At 41.1% G+C, this 6,922-nt stretch overlaps 1 long non-coding RNA gene across 1 annotated transcript in view; it reads left to right on the forward strand.

Moving 5' to 3' along the window:
* The window catches only part of LOC137212722 (uncharacterized), a 39,518-nt gene extending 34,308 nt beyond the window's left edge, over positions 1-5,210 (forward strand). Inside the window, exon 3 of the long non-coding RNA XR_010937600.1 lies at positions 4,638-5,210. This is a non-coding gene — a long non-coding RNA (uncharacterized lncRNA). The remainder of the gene's footprint in view (positions 1-4,637) is intronic.
* Positions 5,211-6,922: the final 1,712 nt, after the last annotated feature.

A 6,922-nucleotide genomic window follows, 5' to 3' on the forward strand; every position in this document is an offset into this window, starting at 1 on the left:
TCATTATTTTCTCTTTCACACACTAGATTGCAAGCTCCATGAGGGAAGTAACTGTTTTTTTGTGTTTTTTTTCACCATGTAGCCCAGATCCTCATAGAAGCTCAATGGTATTTGTTGAATGAAAGGTGACTAAATAAATACATATCAAATGGTGTTTTTTGTTGAATATCTAATATGGACCAGGCACTTTACACATTTTAACCCAGGCTTTATCAGAACCTGGAAAACTAATATATTTTTTTAATTTAAAGATAAGGAAAACTTCAGCTCAGAGATATGAATTTGTCAAAGATAATAGAGTTGATAAGCGGTGTCTATCCAGGAGTAAAATCTAGGTCTATCTGTTTCTGCAGGTGGTGCCATTTCCAATATATCAGAATGTTAAGGCTAGAGGGTATCTGGAAAGCATGTGGGAACGCTGTCAAAAACACTGTCATCCTGCTGAGAAGGAAGCTGAGACACAAAGTTAAGAAAATAAAAATGCATATAAATTCACATAGAGCATCCACAACAGAGCACAGATGGAAACTAAACCTCCCTTGACTGTGTTTATTCTATTATCATGTGTCATTTTAACCCTTCGAGAAAAAGTAGGAGCAGTAACTTAACAGACTGTATTTTGCACCACTCACAATTGCCAAAAATGGCCACCCAGATCAGGGTCATAGCTGAATTATACTTGTAGCAAGGAATTCTGGCAGACTTTGGGGTCTAGTGATTGCAGAGGGAGGGAGGGAGAGAGAAAAGGAGGGGGAAAGGAGGGAGGGAGGGAGCATGACTGAATAGTAAATAAAGCCACTTTTCTTGATGCTGATTTTCTTGTTACTTAATATAAAGCCATAATCGTTACCATAGCAACATGCTCATTGCACACAACATGAATATGTAGATTCCCTAGGGGAAAATGGAATAAACTGTACATTTGTGCAACTTTACTTAAAAAGAGAAAAAGCTTGTATAATTCCAGTCCATGGTTGCACAAACAGGGCTCTTCATCCATGTAGATGATTATTCCAGTGAATCTATGACAGCCAGAAGTGAATGATGTGCTCACTGAGGCCATAGAAAAATAACCAACAATTGGTGTGTGTGTGTGTGTATGTGTGTGTGTGTGTGTGTGTGTGTATGAGAAAGAGAGAGAGAGAGAGAGATTAAGACAGAGAAAAAGAGAAAGAGAAAGACAGCAACAGAGAAAGAAATCATAGAATCATAGATATGGACATTTCTGGAGGGAAATCCACTTAAATAGTGGCCTCCTTTCAGGATTCAAGTTTCCAGAGTGATTATTGAAGTACTTGTGTCATTGATGCTCCAGAGATTACCAGAGTGGAAACTACCTTGTAGGTTGTGGACCACTCAGGGGAAATAGAAGAGCACTGTGGTTCTAGAATTTCCATAGAGGAAAGGTTTAGAGTGACCATTCGGTCAGAAGGTTGGGGTGGGTCTGGTACCCATGGGGATGTCTCAGAATATTTGAAGTCTCACCATGGTTTTTACTTCGATTACATTTTTACTGGGTTAGAGATGGGAGTATGATAAAAGTCCCCCAAGCCACCCTTTGGCACTGCCACCAAGAAGAGTCCTCCAGTTCTCCACTTCACCCCACCACGGAAGACTGATGACAAGGTCTGTGGTTTGGATGCTGCTCTCTGTATAGATGGTTCTGGATCTCAGCCTGATATCCCAGGTGAGGAGGGGGCCGCCATACCTCAGCTGAGGTCTAAGTAATGAGCACCAGAGACCAGCCTGGATTTCCTGGAAGAGTCCCAGTTCCAAATCCTCTCCCGGGACTCCATAAATAATTGTTAGATTGGATATGTTTATTATTTCTTCAGAAACCATTGTGTCTAGAAGCATACACATGGTGATCCTCATTCTGGCTGACTCTGTTTTAATGTTTTCTATCTCTCATTATGTCACTTCCTCTACACCCACATAAACACAAAGGCATCTCTACCTACTTACCTACTAGCTACCTATATCTTCATCTCTATTTATCTAGCTAGTTGTCTTTATTGAAATATAGGTGTGAGTGTGTGTGTCCATTTATACATCTCTTACTATACACACATATACGTATATGGGGGGGAAACAGCTAACAAGCAATAAATAAAATAAACAAGTTACAACAAAAGGTACACAAGAATTAGGGTGGAGCAACTGGAATGAGGGTGGAGCAGGTTGCAATTGTAAATAAGGTGATCAGGAAAGTCCTCAGTGAAGTGACACCTAAGTAGGAGTGTATATTATCCAGGAGAGGCTCCTAAGTCTCAGAGCAAATGGGAACTGTTTGGTTTAAGTTACATGATTTTTCCATTGCCTGACTTTCATTGAGTTGCTGCAAGTCCCAGCATTGTTAGATCAGTTCTTGAAAGGGCAGAAGTTTGCCTGAAAAAAGCCAGATCCTAAGTTAATCAGAAAGAGACTGGAAAGAGCCAGCCTTTAGTTTAAAAAGTGAAGAACCAGACTGGAAAGATCAAGACCAGATCCTGATGACAGGTTGGCGTCAGCTTGGAGGCGTGAAGAAATTGGACAATTTATGGTCAGCCTGTGAGGTTGCATCATAATTCCTTGTCTGCACAAGAGCTCCAGTGGAGGGGGGATGAATTGGGAGATGGGGATTGACATATATACACTAATAGGTATAAAATAGATAAGTAATAAGAACCTGCTGTATAAATAAATAAATAAATAAAATTCAAAAAACAAAAACAAACAGACAAGAAAGAGCTCCAGGGAAAGAACAAATAAGTTTTCTGTTCTATTTTCAGTTTATGTTGCTCTCTTTTTTATGAATTTCAGACTCTTTAAAGATATTCTTTAGGGGCTTTTGTTTCCAAACACAAACGAGAGATGATACTGGAATTTCACAGATAAAGTGGGTGAAAGAAGGGCTCACCCCGTCCAAAATCCTGGGAACAATTGTTTTGATTAACCAGCTAACTTTAAAGTGGGGAAAACACATAAACAAGATGGGCCCTGGAAAGTGCAAGTGGTTTGACCACATCCTGTCAAAGTGGAGATGACACCAAGAAGATGGTATCATTTACTGTTTGTAAGAAAGTATTCTAAACCAAAGAAGCTGATTCATAGATGCTATCACCACCCTGTAAACACATTAAAAATCAAATACAGATTATATTACACATACTATCTGCAATGATAAAATGCAGAAATTGTCAACAGCTTAAAAAAATTCTAGTCACTCGTATTAATTCTCATTGTCATCTTATCTTATTTCTCTTAGTCTCAGTTTTGTTTCTTTTAGGTCTTGAGCACTGAGGCCTTTGAAATGTTTTCTGATTTTATTTAAGGATGATTGCGTTGCAGGAAATCCTTCAGTGGCTTCCAAATTTCTTTAGGATAAAATTCCTTTAGGATGAACTAAATGGCTTATAAAATATTACAAAGTCCTTTTGATCTGTCCCCTGCCTACCTCTCCAAATTTATCTTCTGTTGCTCTCCCACAGTCATCCTCCTGGCTGCCAGCATAACCTCATGCATCTCCCTGAATAATTCACACTGTTCTATGCAGCAGTATCTTTGCTCATTATAGTTCCTCTGCCTAGAATATGCTTCCTACTCTCACCTACTAGGCTAGATTTGTCAATTCCTCATGATAGTTCTCCTAATCTTTTTTATCCTCCAGGCGATGTTGAGTTGTTGAGCCTCACAGCACACTGCATAACTCTCTCATGGCCAGTTTGTCATGTAATGGTTGCCCTTTTTGTTTTCTTATGCTATAAACTAAGAATTTCTTGAGGGCAAAGTTGAAATGAACTTATACCACAGCTTCTAGAATAGGATTGTAGTGCCCAGCATATATAGTGGATCACTGTGTGTGTGTGTGTGTGTGAGTGTGACAGAAAGACAGAGAGAGACAGAGAGAGACAGAGAGACAGAGTGAGATATAGTTTGAATTAAAGCACTGAAGGTCTCAAATATTGCAATATCCATAAGTAAAGGAATGAAAACTTGGCAGCTTCTTGGCAATCACTTAACTAATGCTGGTAACAGAGATGAGGCTCAATAAGTCATAACCATTATTATAAGAAGGAATTTTCCAACCTCAGCAGTTCATTATGAGCAGTTACTGGGTCATACTGTCTTCTCCATAACCCTGCAGGGGACAGACAGATTTGGCAGGGAGGGAGAGATAAATAGCTTTTTGATTTCATTTATTTCCACAGTTTTTAAACACTGTATCCCCACAACTTCAAATCACTGTTCTATAAATGGAATCGATCAAATTGTATCATGGCAGAATATTTTGCCTTTGATCTAAGATGGACCAGCTAACAACATTATCTGTATGTGTGCAAGGCTATTTTGTGTCCAAATTAGGAAGCAGGTGGAATCTGTGATTATAGGACACACACCTGGCCCTGGCCCCTCTGTCTAGTGCTCCACCCCATTTTCCCAGGCTCCGGGTTCCCCACTACTGTGCCCAGTGTAAAGCAGGCATCCATCCCTCCACCACTGCCCATCACTTCCTATCTTGTCTCCTTTCAGTGCTGTTAGCTGACTTGCTAATCTATATTGACCTAATTCTTGTTAGGCTGTCAATGCCATAGCTTCATAGAAACTTAGAGTTTTAATCCTTAGAGGGGGTTTAATGCAATCCCTTCATTTTGCAGAGGAGAGATGGAAGGTGGAGAGATAGAAGATAACCCGCTCAAAGTCATGGAGCTGACAGAGGCAGAACTGGCAACTGGGCTCTCCTGGACCTCACAGCATAGCCCCTCAGAGCTGGGCTCAAACCCCCACTCAGCCACTTACTGCTCACATGGTTGTTGAAAACCACTTAAGCTTCCAGAGCCTCTGCCTTGTTCTCCCTCAAAACTAGAAAATGAGAGCTTCCACCTGACAGCATTGTTATGAGGATTAAATAAGGGAATAGATATAATGGACTTCGCACAGCCTCTGACATGTAGTAAACACTTAAATGCTGAACAGTTTACTAGAGCCGGATGCCGGGGGAGGTGTTGGAGCAGGGTGACCCTTTTAGTTTTTAGATCTGCCAGTTGGCATCCCTGATTTCGACCACTTACCGTGCACTTGGCTCATAGGTCTTTCAAGATCAAGCGAATGTTCCTAACCATTCACGTTTTGGTTATCCGCGTTTGGCCCTCTTGAGAGGGAGAAGCCACTTCAGCCTCCTCGCTGTCATTCGTCACCTCTCCTGCCAGATTCCGGCTCTAGACAGTTGCTTGTGGAGTTGAAGCCGTCTCTGTGCAGGGTTTCAGCAGAATGCTCAAGGGGGCAGTGTGGTCATGCCGAAGAAGGCAGCCTCGCCTCGAGGAAAGCCTTGGCCATTTTTGCATGAAAGTGTTTACCCTGGAAATTAAATTATATTTGGGATTTTTGGTTTCCCCTCCCCCACCCCCGCCGTGGGAGGTTTCGGAAAGTTACTGTGGTGACAGTTGCAATCAGAAGGCTGTCAGCATTTCAGCTCTGCACCGGGAGGCCCTGCAGGCTCCTTCAGCGCCCCGGCCCCTAGGGACCCTGTGCACGTGGGGGAGGACCCTGTGCACGTGGGGAAACCCTGTCCCCGTGGGGGGCTGGGCCTCCAGCGGTTACTGGCTCCGCACTCCCTCTACACATGTTCTCCCATCTTCAGCCAATTTCGGATCAACAGCTGAGCGTGAATTTCAAACTTAAGTTGGATAGTTGTTTTTGTTTGCGTGTGTGTTTTCCAAAATATTTCTGAAAGTAACTCTTAAAATGCTCCCAGTCTATCCATGGATTCATGCATATTCATAGCTTCTTCCTCTGGGTAGGCTCAAGGTTTCTTCTCTGTCAAAGGAGGCATTAGATAAGTTTCCAGCTCTGGTATTCCAGAGTTCTAGGTTCAACAATATAGAGAAATCTATGAAAAAGATCCAACCCTTGGGAAATTCCTCTTTTCTTTGTGGTTTCTCCCAACAAAGCCAGTCACTCAACCCTCTTGGTAACTTGAAGATAAACAATTCCTGTTCTCCAGGGATCCTACTTAATTAATCATTATTCACCACCAAATAAATATTTAATGGCCCTTGATCTTGCGTCAAGGACTGAGCTAAGGTCATTCATACCAAGTGGTGAAGAAAACAGACACCGTCCCTACCCTCATGAAGCTTGCATATTAGTGGGGATACAGACGCTACACAAATAATCGCACAGAGAGAGAAAGTAATTACAAAGTGAGAGGAATGCTAGGCAGGAAAAATAAAAGGCAATGAAGATCAAGTATAAAAGGACCTAATTTAGAATTGAGTCAAGGAATGAGGAAGTGATGTTTTAGTTAAGACCGGGAGGTATGTGGGAGTAGCATACTATGTGTAAAGGCCAGAGGTTGAAACCAAATTATTGACTTAGAATGGTAACAGTGACGCCATATTTTGACATCCAAGGAAGAACTTAACCCATTCTAATTTTCAATGAATACTGGTAGCAAAGTCCATGATATTGCTTGCAGATAATTTGAATTGTCAGAAACTCAGAGCATCCTGCAACGAGAATAACTTCTGAGGACATCTGATTCAACTCTCTTCTAATTTAGGAATCTCCTCAAAAACATGCTAAATAATTATCAAGTTTCTGTCAGGGAATCCAGTCAGTTTTTCCACTTTTAACTGTTCAACTTTTTCCTTCCATTGATTTCTTAGATTTCTCCTTACTTGGATTTCCCTTTCTAGACAGGGAAATAAATTTTGTTTTCTTTCTTCATTGATATATCTCAACTGTCAATAACAGTGCCTGGAATACAGTAACTTCTCAAATCTTATTTATTGAATAAATTAACTGAGACAAAATAGGCTTCCCTCAACTTTGGCTCATGGGCTGTAGTTCTGCTCTCTAGAACAGCAAAGAACAAATTTAACATCTCATATAAGGACAGTCGTACAATCATTTGAAAATAGCTCTCATTTTCCAGTTCTTC

Source organism: Pseudorca crassidens, chromosome 19 (genome assembly GCF_039906515.1).
Source record: "Pseudorca crassidens isolate mPseCra1 chromosome 19, mPseCra1.hap1, whole genome shotgun sequence".
NCBI lineage: Eukaryota > Metazoa > Chordata > Mammalia > Artiodactyla > Delphinidae > Pseudorca > Pseudorca crassidens.